At 39.3% G+C, this 26993-nt stretch overlaps 1 long non-coding RNA gene across 1 annotated transcript; it reads right to left on the bottom strand.

The window, feature by feature from the left end:
- Positions 1 to 49: 49 nt before the first annotated feature.
- Positions 50 to 24196, bottom strand: LOC111666047 (uncharacterized). The gene is made up of 3 exons (XR_002761555.2): positions 23898 to 24196; positions 528 to 787; positions 50 to 343 (listed from the first exon to the last, which is right to left on the bottom strand). It is a non-coding gene; the product is annotated as an uncharacterized LOC111666047 (long non-coding RNA).
- Between the last annotated feature and the right edge of the window lie 2797 nt (positions 24197 to 26993).

The raw sequence follows: 26993 nt of genomic DNA, 5'->3' as shown, positions 1-26993 counted from the left end.
TTAATATACTATAACTTTTCAGGAGAGACTAATAAGAGGAACAAGAGAGTGCAAGTAGTAAAACAAAATTTATTGTGAACAGAAGAAATAGACTTTGGTGCTTAGACCCCAGCAGGAAATGGATCACCATGGAAACAATCCATAGGTTTAAGGTCCTTCCATTATCATGAATCTTCCCCCGAGTCTAGACACTGGTGGTGGTGGTGATGATGAGGAATCGAGCTCGAGGATGGGAATGTTTTTATGAGGGAAACTTCTGATTGGATGGTTTGATTGGAGATGGTTTGCCGTCCATAGTTGATGTGGAAAAGGGGTGGAGGTGGGTCGCAGATTCTCCATGGTGCTGAAATGATAGTTCAATAAAAACAGAGAACAATTTTAAATTGACATTTTTCTGTCTTACTATACTGTGACTTTTTATTCCTTGCTATACTATGACATACTATGAGTTTTTATGCCATACAAGGCTATGACTTACTTTAGTATGACTTTTACGCATTTTCAATCTATAACTTTTTATGTCTTACTTTACTATGACATTTTTATGCCTTCCTATAGTAAGACTTTATGCCAGCAGGAAGTGGATCACCATGGAAACGATCCACAGGTTTAAGGTCCTTCCAATAACAGGAATCTTCCCCTGGAGTCTAGACACTGGTGGTGGTGAATGTCTTCATGAGGGAAACTTCTGATTGGATGGTTTCGTTCAAGATGGTCTGGCACCCACTGTTGAGGTGGAAAAGGGGTGGAGGTGGGTTGCAGATTCTTCACGGCGCTGAAATGACAGCTGAATGACAGCAGAGAGAGAGAACAATTTAAAGTTCGACAGCTTACAGGTGATCGCCTGAAGGCCACTGTGTAATGTGATTGGGTGAAGATGTGAATGAGCAGGTGGAGCTTATAGATAGCAGGAAACAGTGCTCATGACTTAGTAGGCATGTGTGAGTAGATAGTCGCCCTGACTGAACTTTCACTAACCTTTATTTTTATGCCTTACTATGTTTTTATTCCTCACTATAGACTATGACTAAGTTTTACTATACCAATACATTTTTATGCTTTTGTATATTATGAAGTTTTTATCCCTTACTACACTATGACTATTTCTTACTATACTGACTTTTTCATGCCTACTATACCATGACATTTTATGCCTTACTATAGTATAACTTTCGTCTTACTATACAATTACTTTTTTATGACTTACTATATTGCCTTTCCATGTTTTATGACAGGCTGCACGGTGGTGCAGTGGTTAGCGCTGTCGCCTCACAGCAAGGAGGTTCCGGGTTCGAGTGCCCACTCTTTCTGTGTGGAGTTTGCATGTTCTCCCCGTGCAAGTATGGGTTCTCTCCGGGTACTCCAGCTTCCTCCCACAGTCCAAAAAATGCAAAATGGGGACTAGGCTAATTGGATACTCTAAATTGACCATAGGTGTGGCTGTGAGTGTGAATGGTTGTCTGTCTCTGTGTTTGCCCTGCGATGGACTGGCGACCTGTCCAGAGTGTACCCCGCCTCTTGCCCGAAAAGATGCTGGGATAGGCTCCAGCCCCCCCGCGACCCTACTAGAGGATAAGCGGTAGAAGATGGATGGATGGATGTTTTATGCCTTACGCTATTATATTATGACATTTTTATGCCTTACTATACTACCTTCTGTGTCACCTATAAGAGAATATATTATCACCACATCATCCTCTGGATATATGTAGATATACATTTATAAATATATGAAATACCCACAGTAAAATGAAACTTTATTAAAACAGTATACTTATTAAAATTCTATGTTTTTTTTTATATGATTTTCTTAATTTCTCATTAAATATATAGATGTCCATCTTTTATAGTTGCACGTGTAATATGAAAACAAACTGATAGGCTTTGGGATGGATATATATTCATGTAACGTGTATAATATATTTCTATTAGCTAGACATCTAAATATATGATATTGTTCCAATTTCTAACAGGTTCCACATCATTTTTACGTAAGTTATACTGTATATACATGTCTTACCTTATATGTACATACATTTCATGTATGAAATTCAATACATGAACATATATTACATTTGTGTATGGGCATTTCTGAATGTAAATTTAGATCTTATGTTAAACCGTAAATAGTGAAAATAGTCCACCAAAAAAGTTCCATACTAGCTCTACTTTCAACACAGAGCAACACACAGCACTACATGCAAGCACTCACATTCCAGGCTGTGGTGTGTAGCTTGTGCTCTATACTGATTATTCAATTGTTTATAAATCACTGCTTTGCTGTTATTATTATTATTAATAATAATAATTTATTATTATTAATAATAATAATAATAATAATAATAATAATAATAATAATAATGGTTCACATTTCACAGTCTACCCTAACCCTGGAGGATCACAACCACACCAGCATAGACCCTTGTGTTGATTAGTCGTGATGCTTTTGTCAGTTCAATGCACTGAAGTGTGGGTTTAGTCAAGTTAGGCCAATACTGAAGGCGGCCTCTGCGTATTGAGTTAGGCACTGAAGTGAATTACAAGACAAACACTGACTACCAATTGGAAAATACACTTTGCACACACTAATTGCAACTATTTTTCAAACCCAATCTTGCATCACCTCGGGGCTTTGATATCAAACCGCTGCCTGTTAATGCCTGAATTTGATTTGACACAAGAAGCCCTGAAGTTGAAGCTAAGGATTTGGCAGACCAGTTTAGAGGTTGTGTCAGCAAAGTGGGTAGCTAAGCTACTTATCGTATTATACAGAGTTATTGTCATGTTTTGCTTGGTTCTGTCTGAGAAGCCTTCATTGCAAGCACTTTGCTGTCTTCCCTGAAGGAAAATGGGAGATAAATAAGAAAAAAAACACAAAAACAAGAGGACAAAAAGAGATAATTCCTTTGATTCCTTGGCAATGTGGTGAAAGCAAATTGCAAAAAGCTTAAGATTAAGCTTTTCTTCTTTTTAACGGACTGCGGAATAAAAGTTAAAAAACAGCATAGCACATGCCAGCACCAACACAGTTTTCATCAAGGTCACATTGAGACAGTGTTGCTTTCCCATTTTTTAACTGCCATCTACAGGAAGTAATTAAACATTCGTCACACTGAGTTTTCAACAACTCCGTTTACATTATTGACCCAAAACACACTTCCCTTCAGTCTGTGTCAAGTACAAGCAAGAGTCTGAAAGTTTTTCTTAGTAATGTTTGTGATAAAGTTGAAAATATAACTGGCAGCCAATTGTTGGCATTTCTTAAAGGCAGCTGCTAAGAGCCTCACGCATCCAATTTGCTTTCCTACAGTGGGTTCCAATGCTGTCAGGTTTTCACTGCACAAAAATAGTGTAGGGACATCAGCAAAAACTTCTGTAACTTCTCACCCAGCATAATCTTCTTCTCCACTATGATCACATATAAATTGTAGCAATAATTAATTAGATAAACATAATAAAATTATGGCCGAGGGGCTCGAGGAACCTCTGTTGGAAAGTCAATAGTCAAATTATTTAAAAGAGACTCAAAGCAACTACACAGAAACAACTACAAAGACTATAAAGAGACACAAAACCACTACAAAAGATATAAAAACAGAAAAGAGAAAACAAAATGACTTGTGAATAGTTATTTTGTGTCTCTTTTAGTCTGGGTGTCCTGCACTGAGTTGGGGGCCTTTTAGATGTCTGTGCCCAGGGCCGCCTTGTCTCAATGTCCTTATATCTACATATGCTGATAATGAGCTGGACCTGTCTAAAATGTGAATAATTGTAACCACAACCTTTTGTCATCCCCAACTGTTCTGGTGCATTAGTTTTCTGTCAGGATGACAGGTGGCTGATTCCTGCTCCTCCTCACCTCACTGACGCTGCAGTAAAACAGATTCAGCTTTTGAGAAGATATTTTAATTGACTGGAAATCAAATTTTTATAGCCTAATTCTCAGTACTACAGTATATTATCTAGGACAGATTTGCTCTGCCTATCTTCCTTAAGTGTAGGCTACATTTTTCTGTATCAGCTCTGATGTTCCACTACTTTTCAAATGGATTATTATTGAAATTGGGTTGAAAATTTGCTATTTGCAATGAATGTTGAGCTGCAGTCTAGATATATGTACCTTGGTTCTACACTGTAGCTTAAATATGCCCATGTAATGACTGCAGACAACAACTTCATTCATCCAGTTATTTGTTTTTTTTATGGTTTCATCTATGCACAATAGAAACATGGGGTCTGCATCACAGTTATGAATCAGAGATGGTCAGCCTGCTGCATGGGTCTCATGTATCAGCCCACAGAGATCAAATACAGATAAGATACAGCAGGTGTTAGAACACGATGTATGAAGATGACAGGCAAGAGAAGAATTAAAGCTACAGAGGGAAACAGCACACACTGGAGGATAGCATCACAGATCATGGGAACTTTAGAGTTCATTTTTCTTTTTAATAAATAGACTCTGCATGAAAGAACTTCCCATTAAGTGCAAAGAAAATAGTAAGAAAATGCACCTATCACATGATTGAGGCAGGTTTTAGGTCAGGATGTTTTCCTGTGCAAATTGCTAAAACCAAGGACATGGCATCCCAAAGGCAATGCTCTTATTTTAAAGGTTGTAAGCAACATAATTCATTACTGTCCTCTTACACTACACTTCAGTGTTTTGTTTGGTAGATGTTGACAGATGTAACAGGAAACATTTGTTTGGACATAAGTTACTGCATCAGTACTGCTAGCGCTCACATACTGAATATGACGAGTAAAGGCTGCTCCACACCCAGAGACAAATCATGCTTGTGTGTGCTAAGCCTTAATCAAGAGGCCATTTCCAGTGGGTCACTTTTCTCTCTGGTTTATAACATTTCTGTATCCTTACAGGCATTCTGTGTGGGCCTTCAAGAAATTCCTGTGGTTATTAAAAAGTTGTTGTGTTGATGTTCTTATGACAGATTTTTAACAGTCGGGCAACTTGTACACTACAGTCTAGTCAAAGCTGGAGAATTCTTAGAGGCTCTAAAGACAAAAATAAAATGTGCCCAGCTTTTCCTTCAGATTTTCAAGGTCACAACACCACTGACAAAGTATCTACAGACAGAGGATCTACATGTCTGCCCAAATACAACAAAATATCTGGCGAGATTTCAAGTCAGCTGCTGATACTGCAGGCCTATGAGCTTGCAAATTAAAGCTTGAAAGAAAGGGATTGCTTATAAATGGCAAATGAAGGCATTATAGATGTAAAACAGTCCCTATGAAGTCCTTTAGCAGGTTTGTTTTCTGTTTTTCTAAACAATTGGTGGACACCAAAATTAGGGCTAAAAGTTAATATTCGACTTTAATTTAAGTGGTGGACAGAAAATAAAAAGTGTTTTTATTGTTACGTGGCCACTAGTGGAAGCAGTGATTAGGGAGCAAAGAAGAAAGTCAGCTGACATAATACTGTATGTAGAAGAAATATAGAACAATGTCTGCATTGGGAGGAGGTGATGATGGATGGGTTGACAAAACACAGGGCTTTCAAACAGGAGACCAATAGTCAACAGTGTCTTTTATCCATGACCATTCCACAACATTAGCCACATTTATTATTGTAACCATGACAATGAAGGTCTTATCTTAAGTACATATTTTAACCCACAGCATGATGATTTCTTTAACCTAACCAAGAAGCTGTTGGTATATTCCTATAGGTTGTATTCTTGTTACCATACCTGCTTTATTCAAGACTCTGCAAACCTGCACAGGTGTTTTTAGTTGCTTTTGCTAATTAGACCTCCACTAAGGCTGAACCTGGCAGAGCAGCACTGGAACTAGACTACATGAACCAATTGTGTAACAGGTGCAACAAAACTAATAGGAGAGCACAGTGTGTACACACCCACACACTCCTCAGAGTTGGACTAATCAGATACAAAGACGTGGGTGGACCTTAAGGCCTTTACATCGAATCATAATTATCAAAGTAAATAACTACATCAGTGGACACAAAGCAAAATTTGGACACAGATTTTATGGGTAAAATAAATACTAAACCAACTTTGTTAAAGTGAAGAGTATCCATTTGACTTTGTAGACGAGAGCGTAAGAGCACAGAGGAACAATGATACAAGAGGTTGTCAACCTACCATGATTACATTAAAGTAACACGGACATTGTATAACATGATGGACAGATACTTTTACCCTTTCATTAACAGAAACAACTAATCAAGACACACTGGCTGTGACAGGGGATCAAACATACATTAGTCACACAGGTGCTGAATGTGTATCTAGTGGTTATGAGCACATTTTGAAATTAAAGCACTTTTTTCCCCCTGAATACTAAAAAGCTGTTAAAGGTGTAAACTCTTACAAGTTTCTGGCAGCTGAATGCTTTACACTGAATGTGAATTAAACATCCTCTCATTCATACCTGCCAGCTATGGTGACAGATAAGCCCTGGTGTTGTCAGCTCAGACAATGTTTCAAGTCTGCATAATTGTGTGTGTAATTTTATGCCCTGTTCTGATCACATGGGCGTGTGTGGATGTGTGAGTGTGAGTGTGTGTGTGAGTGTGAGTGTGTGTGTGTGTACCTCCCATACAAATGTTTGTGTCTCATGATTAACTGTTCTATCACAGATGTGTATTGATTTTGCCGGTGGAAGACAGATCGCTGTCTAACAACACAGAAAAATGTGGATCACTCTCATTCTCTTGTACTCCCTTCTCCTTCTAGTGCCAACATTTTTTTTTCCTCTCGCTGGGAAAGCTACAATTGAATTAGCATTGGATTATCTCTGGCTTTTGGCCTCTTCAGCCCATTACCAACAGTACAAACTCCTACATTACAATGATAACCACACAAATTTAGTGTTAAACCAAAACAATCTATTTAACAACACTGCAATGTCATATGATTTCCGACCACTATGTTGTGGCACATTGTTGGACCTATAGGACATATCCAAAGGGAGGAACAAACAACCTGTATGGTTGTTTAGGTTGAAGGACCTGTTGCTTTGTTTCTGTTGTTGTTCATGTTGGCCCAACTGAGTATGTCGTGACCATCATAGCATCATAGTTACATCCAGATCCCTTACAACAGCTGTCCATTCCTGTTTCTTTTCAATTACCACCTGTACTCAGCGTTTCCATAATCATGTGTCACTAGACGAAGAACAATAATGAAATCAGATCCACAGAGGAAGATGGGAGAAGTGTGGCTTTGAAAACAAATGTTGCAAACTGGGTAAACAAATGTAGAAATGCTCGGAAACACTATATGATTACCCATTTATGAGCATGTCTGAGCGGAGAAGGAAGCATGAGAAAGAAAAGAAATAAGATAGAAAGTCTTCAGTGGCCTTAAAGATAGCTGAAGGGCAGCTCAGTGCAGTTGGCAGATACACAGAGTCAACTGGCTAAGTAATTCAGCTGAGAGCAAATGAGAATGAATGTTTGCCTTTATAGCCCATCACCCTCTCTCTTCCTGCTGGCCTCCACAGATAGCCCACACTACATTCATCTTCTAACAATGACACCTTTTAGCACAATGTTACATAGAGCATAGTGAGTAGAATAAGAGGGGGGAAAAATTTAGAAACAAACATCGAGGATTGAAGGTCTCACCTCAAATGACCTTTTCTCTCCCTCGTTTGTGTGTTTCTGCAGAGAGAAAAAGAGGAAAGAGAGGGAGAAGGAGGGAAAGAGATGAGGGAGACGGAGAGAGCGATTCGATTGGTTTAAATGTTCAGTGTATTTGGCGAAGGGGGACACTACTGATAAGAGAGGCAACAGTTAAAGCTCTGCTCTATGGGGAGATGGTAACTGTAAATATGCTGACACCCACGCCACGCTCTTATCTGGAGTGGAACAAAGGAAAGAGACTGACCCAAAGGTTGTAGGCTAACTTACCAAAATAGATGCCTTGAATAACTAATGCATTAAATCTAAATAAATCCATTACACAAACTCAACTCCACCTCTCAGCTTTGTGTGTGTCCTGGGAACAGCTGCATGTATTTGAACAGCACTTATCCTGCTGTCAAGTGTGGACAGTAGAATAAATTGTGCTATAAGACCTCTCAGTGCAAGCAGCCTAGTTAAACACAGAAAATCCTGAGAGTAACACCTTGCTAAGAGCGTAGTATTGTAACATCTACCACAATGGGTAATGAGTTAATGAAGAGCAACTGTGCAAGCAGGTGTCCGAGTCATGTAATTCTCAGAATAAGTTAGAAAACACTATGAAAGCGTCTTGAGGGCAGACGCACGAGTGTAATGAGCACGAGGTGAGCGCATACAAATGCAGAGGTAGGAGTAAGAGGGAGAGTCATAAATGGATGATGATGAGTTTTGTTTTGTCATGGCCTGCTGTCCAGGTGGTGTCTCGCAAACGATGTGGGCTTTGTAGATAATTGACTTTCTAGGGTAGACCTGGTCTTATTAAGAGACGGCACAGCAGCTCTCATATCTAGAAATCTGGCCAAGTTTATTAGAAAGCCAAAACCATGACAACCCAGAGGTGAGATCAGGAGGCAGTGTCTTCTCTACATTTCTTAGAGCGGCCACGTGCCATAAACGCCATAGAAACTGTCCTTCCCCCAAGCACCTAAATTTATTAAATCAAAAATTAACAGGGTTATTCATAAAAACCTAATAAAAATTAATACAACTACTATAACAAAACCAAAAGAGTAATAAAAATCCCTATTTGTCAGTGATCCGATACAGATCACCACATTGATTTACTCCATCTTACTGAAACCTGGTTGCAGCCGGAAGCAGCAATATGTTAGTCTGAATCAATCAACAACCCCTACTCTGATTAATTTTCACATTCCTCGAAGCATAGGCCAAGGAGGAGGGGTCGCAGCAATTTTTCACACCAGCTCATCAATCAAACCAAAACCTGAACTTATTCATAACTCATTTGAAAGACTTACTCTTAGTCTTTCACACCCAAGCTGCTCCGAGTTCTTATCCGAGTTCTCAGACTTTTTATCTCAGTTAGTTCTTAGTTCAGATAAAGTCATTACAGTGGGTGTTTTCAACATTCACGTAGATGTTGACAGCCACAGCCTCAGTTCTGCATTTAATTCACTATTAGACTCAACTGGCTTCGCTCAACATGTAAATGAACCCACTCACTGTTTTAATCAAATCCTCGATTTTGTTCTGAAATATGACAGGAATTTTAAATAATTAATAATATTTCCCCAAATCCATCTTTTGTCTGACCACTTTATTAACATTTGAGTTCACATTAATTGATTACACAACATTCAGGGTGAAAATACCATTACAGTAGAATTCCATTGTTATTTAATCGACTATTGTGTCAATACGATGGAGGACAGCTACCTCAACTTTACACCCACACAAGTTGATGATTTTGTTGATTGTGCTGCAGCCTCACCGGGTACAATACTCGACACTGTTGCCCCTCTGAGAAAGAAGCTAGTGAATCAGAGTAATCTAGCTCTGTTGTACAACTCTCATACACGTGCTCTAAAGCATTATCTATTGTTAATAGAAGAAAACAAGAACAACTGCAGGTTTCTGTTCTGCACTGTAGCCAGGCTGACAGACAGCCACAGCTCTATTGAGCCATCTCTTCCTATAACCTTCAATAGTAATGACTTCATGAGCGTGTTAAATAAAATTTTAACTTGGAGAAAAAAAATATCTATAATTTTTTTAGTCAACACTTCTATATTAGACCTGATCAATTTATCTTTATCAACAGGTTATGGTTGCAGTAATTAAACCTCTGCTTAAAAAGCATACTCTTGATCCAGATGTTTTAGCTAATCACAGAAGTACACAAAAGTTAGGAGTTCCACAGGGTACACCCTATAGCCTATATGCTTCCTTTAGCCAATATTACCAGGAAGTTAACACGGAATTACCACATACATTTCCATTGCTACGCAGATGACACCCAGCTGTATTTATCTACTAAGTCAGATGATACTAATCTGGTGGCCAAACTTCAGGCATGTCTTAAAAACAAAGGCTGGATGAGCACTTTTTTTTATTTTCTAAATTCAGACAAAACTGAAATTATGGTACTTTTACTACACACATCAAAAATACATTATTTGATGCTGAAAAACTAGTCCATGTATTTTTTACCTCTAGACTAGACAGCTGACTTCAAATGCTGCAAGTACTCACAGGTACTACGAAAATAGATCATATCTCTCTTGTTTTAGGCTTCCTATAAAATCCAGAGTAGAATTTAAAATCCTCATCCTCACCTACAAAGCCATTAATGGTCAGGCACCATCATATCTTAAGAGCTCATAGCTCTACTAACCCAACAGAACACTGCGCTCTCTAAATGCAAGCCTACTTGTGTTCCCTTGAGTTTCTAAGTGTAGAATGGGAAGCAGAACCTTCAGCTGTCGGGTTCCTCTCCCGTGGAACCAGCTCCCAGTTTGGGTTCAGAAATCCTCTCTACATTTAAGATCAGGCTCAAACCTTTCTGCTTTGATAAAGCTTATAGTTAGGGCCAGCTCAGGTGAGCTCTGGACCATCCATTAGTTAGTCCTATATGGCTGGAGGTACTCCCATGATGCACTGAGCACTTTTTTAGGCTCTCTCCCTCCCCATGCATTTATATCATACTACTGCATGTCATAACTTTGTATTTTCTCTCTGCTGTAGTTTGTTCTTCTCCTCTTTGTCCCTCTCCCTCTGTCCTCATTTGGCATCTCTGACTGACTTTTAATTGGTCCGGCTATCATTGCTGCCGTTATTATTGATATCACCATTATACCTATGGCTATAACTATCATTATTTTCACTATAACAATCAAAAGTATATACAACTCCACCTTGTCACTCTCACAGCTGTCAGTTTTCTACTGCTTCTCACTCATTACAGGAGAGCTGCATTTCTTACCTCGCAAGCACATTGTTTGCTAAAAAACACAATTCACAAGTCATGTGTGATTTCAAACGTGATAATGTGACAGCTATTTTACTGCAAAGTTGGGCATGTCAGTTAAAATTAACATGCTTGTACAATAAAGCACTACATCTATTAAATGTCATTGTTTATTTACATTTAACAATGCACATCCATACCTTTTAGCACCAAGCTGAATATATTTGAGCTTTTTGAAAAAGTCAACTTTCACAAATTATGATTTGGATGTTGAGGTGAATGCTGTTTACAAGTGGGAAACTGGTAATCACTAATGCTGATTTAATGTGAAAGGCCATGTTCACATTGAAATGAGCACTGCATTAAAGAAATGCAGCCCCTTTATTCATTTCAATGAGATACAGCAGGGATGTCAACAGAGAATTCAGGCAACAAAAAAATAAAAAAAATAAAAACTGGTTCACCTTCTGCCTCAACGCAATGTAAAATAATCCGATGACACACTGTGTCTGTGAAATAAGTTAAAACACACATTTGTGGCTTTGTAACAAAAATGACAACTCTGTTTACCAAGACGGAGGATAAAATGGTTATTGGCATGATAACTTTCCAGAGTTGTAAAATCCATGAGACATTTATATGCAAAATTATTAAAAGTACAGTGTGACTGAGCTCCTTTGTCTTCATTTAAAAAAAATAAAAATAAAAAAAATAAATAAATCAGTACTAAGCCTCTAAATAAGCCACAAATAAAACTGAAAATCAATAAGAGCAGAAGGTGTTTGAAAAAGTTAAAAATGTGTTTCTGCTTCTGTAGTTGTAAAAACATTCAGAGGGTTTTAACAGAGTTGGAAAAAGCTTAATGGCTCCAAGATGTATGAGGGCAGAGTGAAGTGTTTCCACCATGAGCTTCTAACAAAGAATTTAGTCTCCTCTGGAGATGGAGCATAATCCCAGACAATGCCCAGCAGAAAAAAAAAAAACTAAGCTTTCCTGAAACTAAATTAAACTTGAGGCAAACAACACTGGCAGAGGGCCTCTGGTCAGAAAATTAATACAGTGGGCTTCCCCTGTGAGGATGAAATATCTCATTCAGCAGCCCTTGTCAGGACAGGGGCCAATCAATAGCTACTATGATGTATAAATGCTGTGACGCTGCAGCTGAGGCAAGTAACATGTAATATATGGATTAACATCTTTCTATCCCACTAGACCTGCAAGACCTGCCATTTATCCCTCTGTCTGAAGGGCTAGAGACAGAGCACAGGGACTTTCTGCTTGCCTATTACCACTTTTATTAAAATCAGCTCTGGGATATACAGCAAAGACACTAAAGCAATCTACTTCCATCTATCTGGACAATACTGTGTCTCTCTCTCTTCCTCCTCCTCTCTCTTTGCTGGTGGCAGTAGCAGGGTGATGGATGACATTACCCAGCAGGGATTGAGCAAGCGGTATTATCATGTAGCAGGTATTAGCATGGAGCCTCACAGTCCCTTCTCGGCCCATCGATTTGGGCTGCTGCCTGACCCTAACCTCCTAAAGGGTCCTTCAAACTGGAGGAACAGAGCCACGGTACAAGCCCTGGGGATAAACTTTGCCCAGGCCCTGGTCCTTCATCATCCTTATTCATCCCCTGCTGCTCTCCTACTCCTCCCTCCCTTCTGCTCTCTTTTAGTTTCCTAGCTATCTCAGTCTGTCTACCTCCCATTTTAACAGCAACTGGCAAATATGAATGCCATCAAAACAACCAATAGTTTCTCAAAAATTACTGGTATGTACCCCTGAAAAGATATGTCCTGTATGCTGTAAAAATTACCATTTTTTTCCAAATGACTTATCCCTGAGACATTTTTCTCTTGTTTTGAATTTTAATGGGAAGCAGGCAATCATCATCATGTTGATAATAGAGATCAAGAAAAACAAGTATTTTTCTCTTTTGTGTCTGCTTGCCTGAAAAATACACAATTCTCTCTCCCAAATTTCTCACCAATCTGTGGCACAAGACAGAGGTCTTATGAGCAGTATGGTTATTTTCACTGATGACAAGCACAACCATGTGATTCACTAATTGTTTTGGTTGTGAGTGAAAAGATCCAAACTGCACATGGCCATAGTGAAAGTTCAATCAGCAAAACAACTTCATGTTTTCCCTCTTTTTCTGCCTCTAACCAAATCAGCTGTGAGTATTTCCTCTGCCCCCTTTAACCAATCTGATTTTGACAGTGACCTCTGTTAACCAATTACTGTGCTCTCTCCTCAGTTTTTATTCCGCTGTGCAAACGAATAAATTGAATCTCTTCCGATTCATATCTTAGTTACTGTCTGTTCTCTTGTCTAAATTTTATTTCACTGGGTAGGATTCCTGCATGTTGTGCCAAGCATTAAAGATACTTGGATGTATAGATTTTTATATACCATACAATTGATAGGGTATATCTTGTAGCACAAACTATGAATTACATTGTGAAGGGATTTGTGTGTCTGTCTCTTTGTATGTGTCTGAGTGTTTTGTTTTGGGATGTATGCCACCAGAATACACAGACATCCACTGTCTGGACTTGTAAAATGGCTGTCTGTTCCATCACAGCTTCAGTTAGTTGTATTGCTTTTATGGGCAACATTTAACATTGAAAAATGACCAAATATTGCTCTGTCTTCATACGCAAAATACGGGTGGCTGTGATTCAAGCTGTGTGCGGGATGTCCATTAGCACATGCCCCTCCTGTCCACATGCCGAAGTGTCCCTGACTCACTTGTAAGTCACTTTGGATAAAAGTATTCGGCAAAGGAGTAAATGTAAATATAAAATGTAAGCGTTCATAAAGCTCTTGGATTGCAGAAGAATATGAAAACACTGTGGCAAGCTACTGTTGGGTCACATTTAGCAAGAACTCAGCAGAGTGTAGAAAACAACAAAAACTTGCTTTCTTAGCAGTGACAGACAGAAGATCAACAGGTAACCTTGCAGCATTTGAGCCGTGAGCCTCCTGACCCATCACAATGAGATGATTGCGAGTACTTGACTTTGGAAAATTCATTAACACTCGATGGTAAAACAACTTGTATATATCCACCTAAAACAAACTAAAGCTACGTACACTACTTCCTGATTCACAGATTGATCTAACACCGTTTACTGGTCACTTATCTTTATGCAGCGGCAGAAAGGATACCTGATCACATGATCACCAGTCTCAGTGCTTTTATTGATCACACCTCTCTGTAGTGGCGCTGGTGATTGGATTGTGTAATTAAAGTGTATATTTTCAAATGGCTAGAGGTTGAAGCTATTGATTGTGTGTTATGTCAGTGTTGTATGCATGAGTCTGCATGTCACTGTAGGCATGCATGCACTGTGGGTGGTTTTTGTAAACCTCATTTATGATTACCCAGTTTTTCTCCCTAATTGATCTTTGTAGTTAAGAACAGTCCCTGTTACTATATGGTCTTTTTTATTTTATTTGTATGTGTATATATATATATATATATATATATATATATATATATATATATATATATATCTGCCAAAGAACCATTCAAATCTTCTAACATCAGATAGTGCAGAAGATACTGCTGAATACATTTTAAAATAATGCAATGTATTTAACTTATGTAATGTATTGGAAATACATACAGCATAAAGCACTCAAAGAAATGATCTGTACTCATTTAACATGAAAACAGGATGAAGCTTTCAGGTTGATTCTCTTTGTAACTTACGTTACTACGTGGAAGTAAGTTTAAGTGTGCATGTTTATTTTTTTTTATTAATTTATTTTGTAATTTCAACACCACTCATTTTATATCAAACATCAGTTAGCAGAGAGCCTCGCTGGTCAAATGTTGATGTAAAAACTTCAAAGGAACGTGTAGTTTTTGGTTCCTCCTGCAGATTATTAAGATGCTCGTATTCTGCTACAAGTGGGTATGATCATTTCAAAGAGCATCTTAAATTATGATACTATTGGGAAGCACCTCATAAAAGACAGTTCACAGGATGGATTTTAGGTTCTTAAGATGCATAAAATGAAGTCGTGTAGTGTTTTTGTGGATAGAACCCTGATTCACCTGCACATTACTCCAAGCTATTCTATTCCTAACTGCTATGAACTGTGTAACCTAGTACAATTATTATAGGGAAAACATGCCTTAGTATGCCACAGTTATTATAGACCTTTGTGTTTGTGTGGAGCATGTGTGGGTGTTTTGGCTTATACGCTGCTCAGTACAACAGGTGAAATCTAAAACACTTTACACTCTTGAGATTTCTGTGGAATTTCTCTTAAACTGATGCGATTTAAAGTCGTGGCTCGTCATTTCATCTCATCGTCTTGTTCTGCTGCTAATGATATACACTACACTTGGAGAAGACACACATAAACAACAGCTCCTTGCTTTTAGACAATAATGAGAGGGAAATACAGCTTAGACTATAACACTGAACAAAAACAAGCTGTAGTCTTGCATTTTAAAAAAGAACAATGTTTTTTTTCCCCAGAGACACCCACACATTGATACTTGTATGTCAGTGTAACTTGTGCCGTTAACCCTGAGTGTTCACCCTCACCTCATGAGAAACAGTGACACTGAATGTGACAAATTCAAATTACACTTTGCTCATTGTTCCACACAGAAACAGAGAGGTGGGCGGTGAGAAAAATCAAGGATTTTACCTCATTTATATCCGACTCATAAATAAATGGAGAACAATGTGGATATCAAGCAGCAAATTTGTTACATGGAGGAATGAATGATGATAAAGCATCAAACCTACCAACCGTCTCCAATTTGATTCTTTTGTCTAATCTTTGTGAATAGAAGCAAAGAATACAATTATGAGAAGACAATGCCTTTTCATCTAGAAATTGAACACTTCAACTGTAACTTTTAGTCTATCACAATGAATATTCTAAACAAAACAGCCGTGTAATTGGACCAGTGAAGTACCACATTGTTTTGTCCTGTTGAAATCACGCTGGATGATTATTACATAGATCCTAAGCCCTTGGAGAATCATAGACAAATATACATGAATCCAAAAATACAGAGTCATGGTTGCACACCTGGGAAATAACATATGTGGTTAGCATGGATGATTAGCACGTTGAAGGCTAACTGATAAAGAGAAATTCTCTTATCAGTTAGTGTAAGAGCCCTGATTTAGTTATTTATGATTAGACTTATTTCTTGCAAAGTTAAGTGCCTAAGTTTGGCTGACCTATAATGAACCCACCCCTCTTCCTCGGCTCCGACTTCTGCTGCCGTCATTGTGTGAGTGTTAGGAAATTAAACATGCAAAAGCACATCATACTTCCAAATTTAAGTTATGACATGTCAGCATGGGGTGCCATGTCTAACACTTCTCTAAATTCAGTTCATCAGTAAATGAGGGCTCCCTCACAATAATTGTATCTGTTTCGCCGGCTCATTACACATTCGGATGTGTTTCCAATTTATGACAAATTACCAATTTCACCACAGAAACAGGTACAGAAAAGATGTGTGACTCAGTGTGCAGAAAGTTATACTGAATACATAATTTGACAGCAATTTTCTTTTAAAAGTGTATGACACCGACTACAACTTTCCATGAATCAAATTAATGTATCACTTTACACCTAACCATAGCAGATGAGTGCACTTTCAGGTTCCCTTTTACTGTATACATTTCTTGGAACATACCAAATTATTTGAGATAGGCAGTTTCTTACATGTAATGATGATGTACGTTATTTCTCAGTTCACTCCTATTCTGTTAGACGAATGTACAGAACAACTAGGGAGTTGAAAATAGGCTTTTATGGAACTTTATGTTATGTTTTTCTAAGCTTTTTCCCCCTTTCTTCAGTTGAACATTCACTAAGCTCCAACCCGTTATTTACTTTGGCTAGACCTCCAGTCTCATTTTTGACACATTGGGTTGATTTCTCCATCCCTCATATTTAAGAAAAGTCTGGAAAAAAAACAAAAACAAAACAATAATAAAGAAACCACCACCCCAGCTCTTTAAATAACTATTGCTCTTACTGCAGACATGTAAATTGTCTCAGTGTCGCAAAATTCAAAGCTTGACAGACATGCTATATACCAATTACAGATGCTGTCCTAAAACATCCCACAAGATATAATAAATGCCAAACAAAAAACTTTTATTAAAAAGTGAGATTAAAGCATGCTTCTTATTTTTCAAAGGCTTTTTCCGCATGTCTACTTTTATAAATTAGTAGTCCAGCATGTTTCAGCCTGGCCTTCATCAGGGAGCATCTGTGCATAACCATGCAGTGTAATAACCTCACCAATCTTAATCAATGATATGACAACCACCCGCTGATTGTCTTTTGGTGTATTGAAATTCTCACCCTGTCTGTGTTTTTGTGTCTCTCCCAGTGCACAGGCAGACTGACAGAGGGGGTGTTACAGTGAGACAGGGGGGCCCAACAGATGCTGTGGGATCCCTTACAAAACAAGCGAGAAAGAGGCAACGCTCTCGTGGTCTGATTAGAGCAGCCATGGGGGAGCACAGTGAGGAGACTTAATTAAAACTCATCTAGATGGAAAACGCTGTGAAAAAAATGCCATTTTGTTCAGGCTGCTGCCAGCTCCAGGGTTATAGAACATACAGGACCAAATCACAGTATTTGTAGGATGGGCACTTAAAGATGTAGCTTGCTAGCAAACTGACTGATGTAGATTGAAAACTGATCACAATTAGCATATGATGTGGTGCCTGGCTTACAGCCAGATGCAAACACAGTTATGCTGTGCATAAAAAAAATAATAAATTAAAAAAACATCTCTTTCTATCTCTCACTCTTCTGTTGTTCCTTGTCCCCTCTATCTCTCTGCCGGCATGACTCTGATCAAAGTAAACGCACATTAAGACATTATCATGGCTGCAACAATAGTTAGAGCACACCTCTACCACAACGGAGAACTCTCTTCCCCATGCACCTCATCCATTTTTCCTTTTCATCCCGCTCTCTGCCCAGGCATCTAATTGACAGCACACCACTGCAATGGAGCCCATCTCAAACACCCATTAAAAATAATGAGATGGCCATTTTCACTGCCTGTTACTTGAAAATAATCCATATCACACAAGGGGCAGAGACTGAGGGGGAGCTGAGCGGAAGGCAACAATTGCTGAGAGTAGATTTACTTAATAACCTCTTGTTGTCCTTGGGCTGCTGAGCTGGTCTCCTGCAGTAAACCTATCCAAAAGACAGAGGGCTTCTGGGTGCAGTAAACATCTGACATACTACTGGAGGACACCTAAACAACACATTTGACTTCGCCCAGGAATAGTATTGGTCCCAGCCGTTTTTGTTTCCAATTACAAATACTGAATGCCACCGTGTTTATCAAGGCGTCTTTTAGATTCATATTCATAACAGTATTTGAATGCATCATGGAACATATGGTGTTTTTAATGGCTAGACAACAAATTGTAGCATTAATGCAGTAGAACGAGACTTTCTTTGGGGCTGTTTTTTAATGATAAGTAAAGCCATATGTCTTTGTCAATCTGAAATTACAATGGCTGTCTGCATGCACTGCATCACCATAATTAAATTGTTTATTAATCACCTGCTGTTCTCAGGGAATGCAAGTGTTTTATAATGGAAATTAAAGATATCACCTATGATTTCTTTCATGCTCAAATACAAGGAGTGATGTGATTAACATCTTTCTCTGTGTCTGTTTGATGTGTTGCCAAGGGGAACGTGACAGAACTGCACTGAAGCTGTAGATGTGAAGGCAGAATTACACCTCTCCCTGAAGGTGTTTACTCTTTAGATGGATATGCCGTGGGGATGAATTTTTAGTTCAGTGTCGGCGTTAAACCATGACTTATCATTCCCCTAATGCCACACGTGTATACGTTTTGCTGCATTGTGGATTCATAATATAACCATGTTTACATTCTTATTCACTGCGTGAGAGAGAATACAGTATGTACAATATATGTACAAAGTGACATTCCCTGGTCTGTGCAAAATAGATGGGGCTGGAATTTCACCAATGTTGTGACTACTTGCAGGGTTAGTCACTGAACTACTGCAGGCAAGCTAACAGTTATTATGCTGGCTGCCCAGTGTTAGTCAGTCACTATAGCTCTTGTGGCTTCTATTTTCTCTCTACTGTTCTGTCAGATATTTTGTTCACCAGGCTAACAGGGCATGTGCAGGCTGCATGTGCAGGCTGCAGTTGTAACATAAGTGCTACTTCTTATAATCTTATATTATCATTTTATTAGCTCAATTTGCACGTGTGCTGTGTCCTTGCTACTATTTGAAAAGCACATTAACTACATTATCTCTGCCAGTTGTTGAGAGGTTCGGGCAGCAAGGGAGTGTGAACAAGCTCACGCCCCCAAAAACAAACCTTTTGTGCTGCTAATTCAGCGGACATACACAGCTGAATGCAATCAATCCTAACTCATGTACAGCTGCATTCACTTAAGCTCCAGCTCTTTCAATACAGACAGTCACTGAAGTGTCAAGTCGCGTGTGCACCGGCCCTATTTACCCTGAGCACTCCATTCATACTTAGCACTGTAGCTAACAGTTCAGCAGCCAAACTTTTCTTGTTTTCTGCATGTTTTTCATGTCCCAGACTGCATAAAGACACTGATCACGTGGTACTTCAGCAACCTGCAGCTTTACAAGGTTTCATAACTGGGTAAAAACAGATGAAAGTGGGAATAGCAATGGGATATTAAATCTCCCAAGCGCTTGTAACAGCCTTTGAAGTCATACTGATTGGAACAGGGAAGATGATAGGTGTGCAGCTCCAGTCAGTCCAGAGATGGCTACAAGAGTGACCTAATGAGCATCCACCAAACTGCAGTTTGTGATTACTGAGGAGGTTGACAAGATGATGGTCTGAGAAAGAGAGAAGATCAAGCCAAATCAGACTGCCTGTCAATCTAAAGAAGGGTAAGGTGAGACCAGTTTTTAATTTCTGAAAGCTGAGAGGAAACCAACACTGACAGAACAGCAAATTTAGAAGCTGCAGCAGGAGTATACAGGATTGCAGATACAACAGGCTGCCTTCAGACTGGGGCCATGCTTTGTGGCTAATAAATATCTCTGATGTTCAGATAGCATGCTGTTCTGAACACCTCTTCTACAAAAAATTATATTCCTTTGCAATGTGATGCTCTTCCTGGGTGCCTCAGCATTTTCAGACTGTAGATTACAGATGACAAAGAGTCAGACAGTGAAGAAACACTAGAGATGCCATAGTTGTTTCACATATGTTATTCCAATTAGTGTCCGTTGACTGGATCCAGCCTAGCAGCACACTTTGACAGTCTTGCCTCAAAAGCAAGTAGTTGTGTGACAAATGGAGAAAAATAGTGATAGATTGACATGGGGTCAATTGTTTGCGGTGCATGTGCTTGTGCTTTTTGGGCTTTTTGACAGCAAGATAAAGCAGTGAAAATATTCAAAATAAAGCATACACTAAGACTGATATTAGCTTTTTTTCTGTGGCTATAAAAAAAAAAAAAAAAAAAATTTTCCCCATCCACAGCAGCTCATCACTCAGCTTCTGTGCTGGTGCTCCTGCTGCTTCTCTAAACTAGGAGTGTGCTGATCCGAATCTAATGCAGGTAATACACTGACCATAGATAAGTACCTCACACAACCCCACATAAAATCAAACTATCACTTTAAAAGAGAAGTTCAAATCCTGCCTTCTTGTTCATCTCTGCAATCACTGCATGAGGTCGGCGTGAACGTCAGGTTGCTTAGTAAAGTTAAAGAAATTGTACAGACTCAGCTTGACCAATTCTGACAGTGGAAAGGTGTGGTGGGAGGGGGTTTTAGATGCTGCTCAACTGCTCCCCCCGTGCTGCTTAATGGCTAATAGACACTGTGGTTGTACTACGCAGCTCCCAGGTGTGAAACTGTGTCAGTTCATACCGACTTAAACCTGTGTTAGAGACTGGGTTTTCCTCGGGGTACAATTCAATAAAATTTGCGTAATTATATCAGGAATGGTTAAAGTTTGCAGAAACATTTTATTCACATAAACAGCTCACTGACTGCTGGTATGAGGTATAAGCCTTCTCTCTCCTGTCAGGTTGGACTAACCTGGAGCTACTGTGTTCTCAATTACAGAGTAGTGTTCGGTACTGCCACGTTTAGCCAGGGTTCTTTCCTTTGATGAATATTTCATTCAGGCTTTAGGAGGTATCCACAGTGCAGTTACTAACAACCTGCTTGCTGGTGACAAAGCTGACAAAGGTGATTGTTCCGTGTCAGGTTTGGACATACATGATCCAAAAATATCTGTTCAATCTATCATTATCATTTAATAATACTTTCTACTTGACAATTATTAGATAATGTATTTCTATTAGTACTAGTATGAGCACTAGCCTAGAAGTAATAGTTGTAGTCGAGTCACTCTACGGTTCTCCTGACTGAAATAACATTAATGGTATTAACATCTACCTGTTTTAGCATTTCCATCCCATTTCCTCTGATAAGCCAGAGCAAACAAATTACAACTGAGCACACAGTCCCTACAAAGTTGTGGGGGAAGAACAGGTTGAGGAAAAACAGAGGAGGAAAATCCATTTATAAAGGGAGTTGGTATTGAATTCTGCAAACAGCTGTGCCAGGTCGTGCTGAACACAAAAAAAGAATGGCCCCGTCTTTAACAAAATGAAAGCAATTCCAAGCACACTTCCCCTGGGTTTTCATCAAGAGACACCGCTGTTCAGAACAACTTGACTTCGCTTGCGTACTTTGCCTGAGAGAGAACGACAGAGGGAGAAAGAGATAAAGAAAGAAAGAGAGAGGAGAGAAAAAGAGGGGAGGATAAGTCTAACAACCTTGTCTGGCTAAAACAAAGATGAGAAAAACCAACTAAATGCACCACAGGGGATGGCAGAACTGTCCGACAATGATAGTAACACGCTGAAATGAGACATTTTTCCAAGCAGCATACATTAGCAAAACGTGTGTAATGCCCGTGGTTAATATGATTGCAATGTTGTTCGCCCTAATGCCTCTTCAACAAGTGAATAAAACATGCTAATCTCCCCCTTGCAATTTACCAGAATGGCCCTGTATATAACTGGACTGAGGGATGACATCAGTGGTCATGTGTTCAAGTGTGTCTAACGAAGCAGTAATACAGAAGATGCCCAATTGGCATTGGACCATCCTCCAACAACAGGCTGATGTCCTACCAGCTGGCCCCATCAGCTGCCCACACACACATAGACACACTTGGGTAATGAGACCTGTGAGTGTATGAACAGCTCAGCCTCCTGAGCCTTTTACAATCTCTCCAACTGGACTGAAAATACAGGGCTGTTCCTCTATTAAGGAGTATACAGGGAGATGAATGGTGACAACAAACACCTGCAGGCTTGTTGTCACTGCATGAAAATTGTCACTCCACAACACACTTTTGTTTTATTTTGATGGGTGTGAAGGGATTTTTCCTTCTTGAGGTCTTTAATTAAGCTTATTAGACTCCTAATCAAGCCCTAAAAGGAATAGTTTGTTGACAGTCTCAAGGATAGCTGTGAAGACACTGGTAACCGAGGCTACCAAGGTTATAAAGATATGGACGAGACATCAGTTTAGAGAGGGAATAGTCATAACACGAGATCCTTCAGCTCAGGGACAGACTATCTTCCTTTGTTATTCGTTATACAACGCATGCGTGTAAATGTCATACAGGGGAGCGGGAGACATGTCCCCCCTCCTCAAAAATTCAATACAGGTTCAACCTCATACTATTCTGTGTTTGACTAGTACACCCACTCGGGTGGAGGTAGCATTTATTGTACAAAGTGCAGTGGAGTTTGACTAAAGAGAAAGGATTGAGGTGAGCGCCAAGGCATTGTATTACTCAACAAACACCTGCATAACAATATTGTTGACAGTCGTGCAGTGTGTTGAAGGTCATTATTTCAGAGTTAGTCCAGGGCAGAAATTGCCAAGCAGCCAGCCTCCTTATCACTAGCTGTAATCCTGAGGTCTCTGTCTCTGTGGGTTACTTGTTTCACTAAAACTAAGACTGGTGATGCTGGATAACCACTATCATCTCTGTTAACGCTGGGGTTTCCAGCAACGAGCAGAAGAGGCAGGTTGTTAACTTCTAAGTTACGAGGAACATAATAAGAACCATGAATGAAGTATTGAGATGAGATAAAAGGATATTCAGTAGTGATTGAATGTCAAAATTCGGCATTCAGTTGCTGATGTGTTTCCAATTATTATGGTAATGATTTGCATACATACACAACTGGATGGATTATGCTCATGTCCCAGTCTTTCCCTGTTGCTCGCTCTCAAAGTCTGAGTAAGGATTTTTCAGCTGTAGCCTGACACCCATGTGTCATGCAGTATCCCCTTGCCTTTATATCTTTATATGTAAATAAAAACATACTGTTTGTATGTACTCATAATTTGTTTCATTGCTATCAACAATTTTAACCATAAATGCACAAATAAATAATTATAAGTAGTATAAGTTCTGACACCAGACAGAACAAAGGCACAGAAAAGATGACAGCCTTTCCATGTGCAATACCAACAGTTGGACGGATTTTAAGACAAGCAACAATTCCCTGTTCTGTAGGCCATTAGTGATCAATTAATGATCAGGAAATTAGTTTTTGTGTGTAGTATTGTTCTGGCACATCTAAATGGTGTTTGGGTGATGGCGTTTCAAACATTGTGGTCTATTTCTACTGCCGGCCCAAAATGAACAAACTAATCTTTTCTACTGGTATCTTCGCAAGTTTGATAAGATTCAAGTTTATAGATACACACTGCCTGGAAGAAATACCCATATCATCACTCTAAAAATGAGACTGACAAACGCTTTCACCTTCTCCTGCATACTTGGATTATATACATTATCAAATTAAATGCCAATCATATCAATAAAAGCACAAATGATGTTACAAATTCACTTGAGTACTGTTCCACAAAATTCAAGTTTCTTTAAGCAGTGCATGCACTGTAACAGTGTGAACTCACCACTGAGACTTTTCATTTACACAGGCCCACAGTGATGTTTGCAGGGAAACAGGATGGAGGACCCTAAGATTAGTAGATGCAGGTCAGTGTCGCTGGATTGTGAGGCCGTCAAAACAGGTAAATAAATCCAGCCGGGGCAGCAAGTTATCCAGAGTCCAAAACAACGGGTAAAAGTCAAGAACGCGATTAACAGGAGCGCAGGTTAAAACATGGAAGCACTGGGAACAGAAAGCATAAGGAAACTCACATAAACTGAACGGATGAACAAACAGAGAGTGAGGGGAACACAGACACTTACAAACACAGGTGGCAGGAGTAATTGGGAACAGGTGAAACACATCAGGGCGGGGCCGACAATCACAGAAGCGGGAAATAAACAAAAACAGGAAGTAAAACAACTTACAGTCACACAAGGAAGGAATTTCAAAATAAAACAGGAAATAAGAGCCCAAAGAGTCATGGGGCACACCATGACACCCATATAAGTTCCGTGCTGCACCCCTTTAGTACTGTCATAATTAAAATAAAGTTCCATGTTCGCTGGTGTCAACATAAGTTTATTCACATTTTAGTCTGTTAAGGCTGACATTTGTTTATACACAATTTAATATAATTAAAGTCATGGGTAAAAACTTCGTTTTAAAGTCAAAGTGTTGACTGTTAAGAGTATATATTAAGGTATATAGTATAGACAGTTGCTGGTAAGGTATAACAACAACTTGACCCAATAGGGTGGTGTAAGGCAGACGCACTTTAAGCAGATTTGTTTTCAGGCTGAAACTCTCTGCTTAACATTTATGTTGGCCACTGAATTTTCACAATGACACTGACAACAGCACGAATTGAATATGGTACAGTATAGAAGATACATATGTATGCCTCAGTTATCAAAACCATCATGCATAAGCGTGAGGATTATTCAAGGGCTGCAAATGTAAGAAAGAAATCGTAAACAAACATTAAAAGCAGCATTAAGCTGGATTTGCAATCTACCTGATGCAAGAGATTAATGACAGTCCTGCTTGTAGATATCCACAGTGTAAATTTTGATTTGTAGTTCTGCAACAGACTTCACTTGCTGATAACCATGTCGCAACAACAAATACATGTATTTTATCACGTCATAAAGCGCTTTATTTATATTCCCTGCAGTACCTGTGTTTATATCTGTATATTTACTTTGTGATAAAAGTCGACAGTGTGAAGGTTTGTCTTGACTACCAGGCTACTGCCATGCAAACACAGAAAACTGTTTTCACTATCAACAATCTCTGCCAGCATCAGAAACTTGCAAGAAGGGGCGCCACGGTGGCTCAACTGGTAGAGCACATATCACATGGACTGAGTCCTAGCCGCAGCGGCTATGGGTTCAAATGGGCCATTTGCTGCATGTCATCCCCTCACTCTCACTCTCCCTAACCCTTCTGTCTACCTCTCACTGTACTATCAAATAAAAGGGCAAAAAAAGAAACATGCAAGTATTTAGTAGACCAATCACAGTTCTTGCATCGCCAGCAGCAGAACAGAAACAGAACGCTATGTGCAGTGGCGATCCTAGGCCCTGGGGGGGTCACACACACACACACACACACACACACACACACACACTCATGCAGACTATTGGACAACAATACGATTTACAGATGTCCCCTAAACGCCTCAGATGCACACTATTGGTAGATGTTAACCGACATACAGAGGGTTGGGGGCAACAGCAGTGCACTCTCTAGTTTCTTTATGGGAGGTTTAAGGGAGTTTATAGTTGTCATAGCAAAATGTGTCAATATGAGGGGCCACTGGGGGGCCCTTTTACTCTTGGGGGTCCAAAGCATTTGCCTGGTTTGCCTGACCTGACAGTGCACCTCTGCCAACGTGTAGGCTTCTACATATACATTTTTGTGGAGGTGCTCAGATATGGCGTACTATGGTAAGTAGGTGGGTGGGCACTGAAGTTATGCTGTAACCCCTTAACATGCAATTATTAATTCCTCTATAGAAATTGAATCATTTCATTCATACTGTCATTCATTGAATAACAAATAAACTTCCTCAAAATAATGAAATATCAGTTGACTGCTGCGGGTCAGCAGAGGTGGTTATCTTGATTGACCTGAATTGAGTGAGATCATTTTCTTCCTTCCTCTTAGAACAGTAATTTCAGGAAGCCGCCAGATGACAGCATAATGCTTTCCTCACGCTGGGCAATTTGCTACAAGATTCCATTTTGTTCAGCGAAAGGTTGTCCCCAACCAGATAATAACAGAGGATATGGTAATTTACTTGATGAAGAGCATTTAGAATGAGTCCAGGACTTTGTGTCCTGACAGAAGGGGATGTTTGTCTCGATGGACCTAAAACTTTTGGGACGGGAGTGATTATCTTCCCTATACTCATCCTAGCATAATGGACATCTCATTTGCTGACAGATGACAGTATGCACTTCTCAGAGCATGAGATTAGTGGCAACTTGCTAAGTTAGATGTTATCTAGTACCAGAGAGATGATGATTTACTTGATGATAGGCTATGATATGATATTACTTTTCAAGTTATAATATCCATCATGGAACACTTTCCTGTCCATCTGCTGCATGAACTTGCCATGATAAATTGCACTGATAATGAAGGTGTCATCTATAAATCCATTTATTTATGTGAAGATTTAACATTTAAAAGCAGATGGATATGCATTCTAATGTTTGTGTATCACTTGTAAATCCTAGCACGTCTTTCATTTATGATCCTAAAGTAAGAAGAGTGCATAATCTGTATTTTTATATGAACACTATTAAATGACTACTTTTCATAAGAGTGATCTTGCTCATAGTGACAAACCCACAGAGAATTATCATCAACTCTAGTTCCCCTTAGCTCCACTGAGCTTTAAAGCATCTTTCAGCTCATTGTTCTGGTTTCCTGGCCTCCAACTTTGCTGTTTTGTTTCACTCTCACAGCTCATTAATTTCATTTTCAGCCGCAGCACACAGCTGTTTTCACTGACAGAGCTCTGATAAGCCCACTGTACACTGCCGGCCCAGCACCTCTGAGTTTCTCAGGATTTGGTGCAAAGCAAACTAGTGCTGAAAAGATAGTGAAT

Source organism: Seriola lalandi, unplaced genomic scaffold, assembly GCF_002814215.2.
Source record: "Seriola lalandi dorsalis isolate HSWRI2012SDOR001 ecotype SW California unplaced genomic scaffold, Sedor1 jcf7180002054671, whole genome shotgun sequence".
Classification (NCBI taxonomy): Eukaryota; Metazoa; Chordata; class Actinopteri; order Carangiformes; family Carangidae; genus Seriola; species Seriola lalandi.
This window is presented reverse-complemented; position numbering and strand designations above follow the sequence as displayed.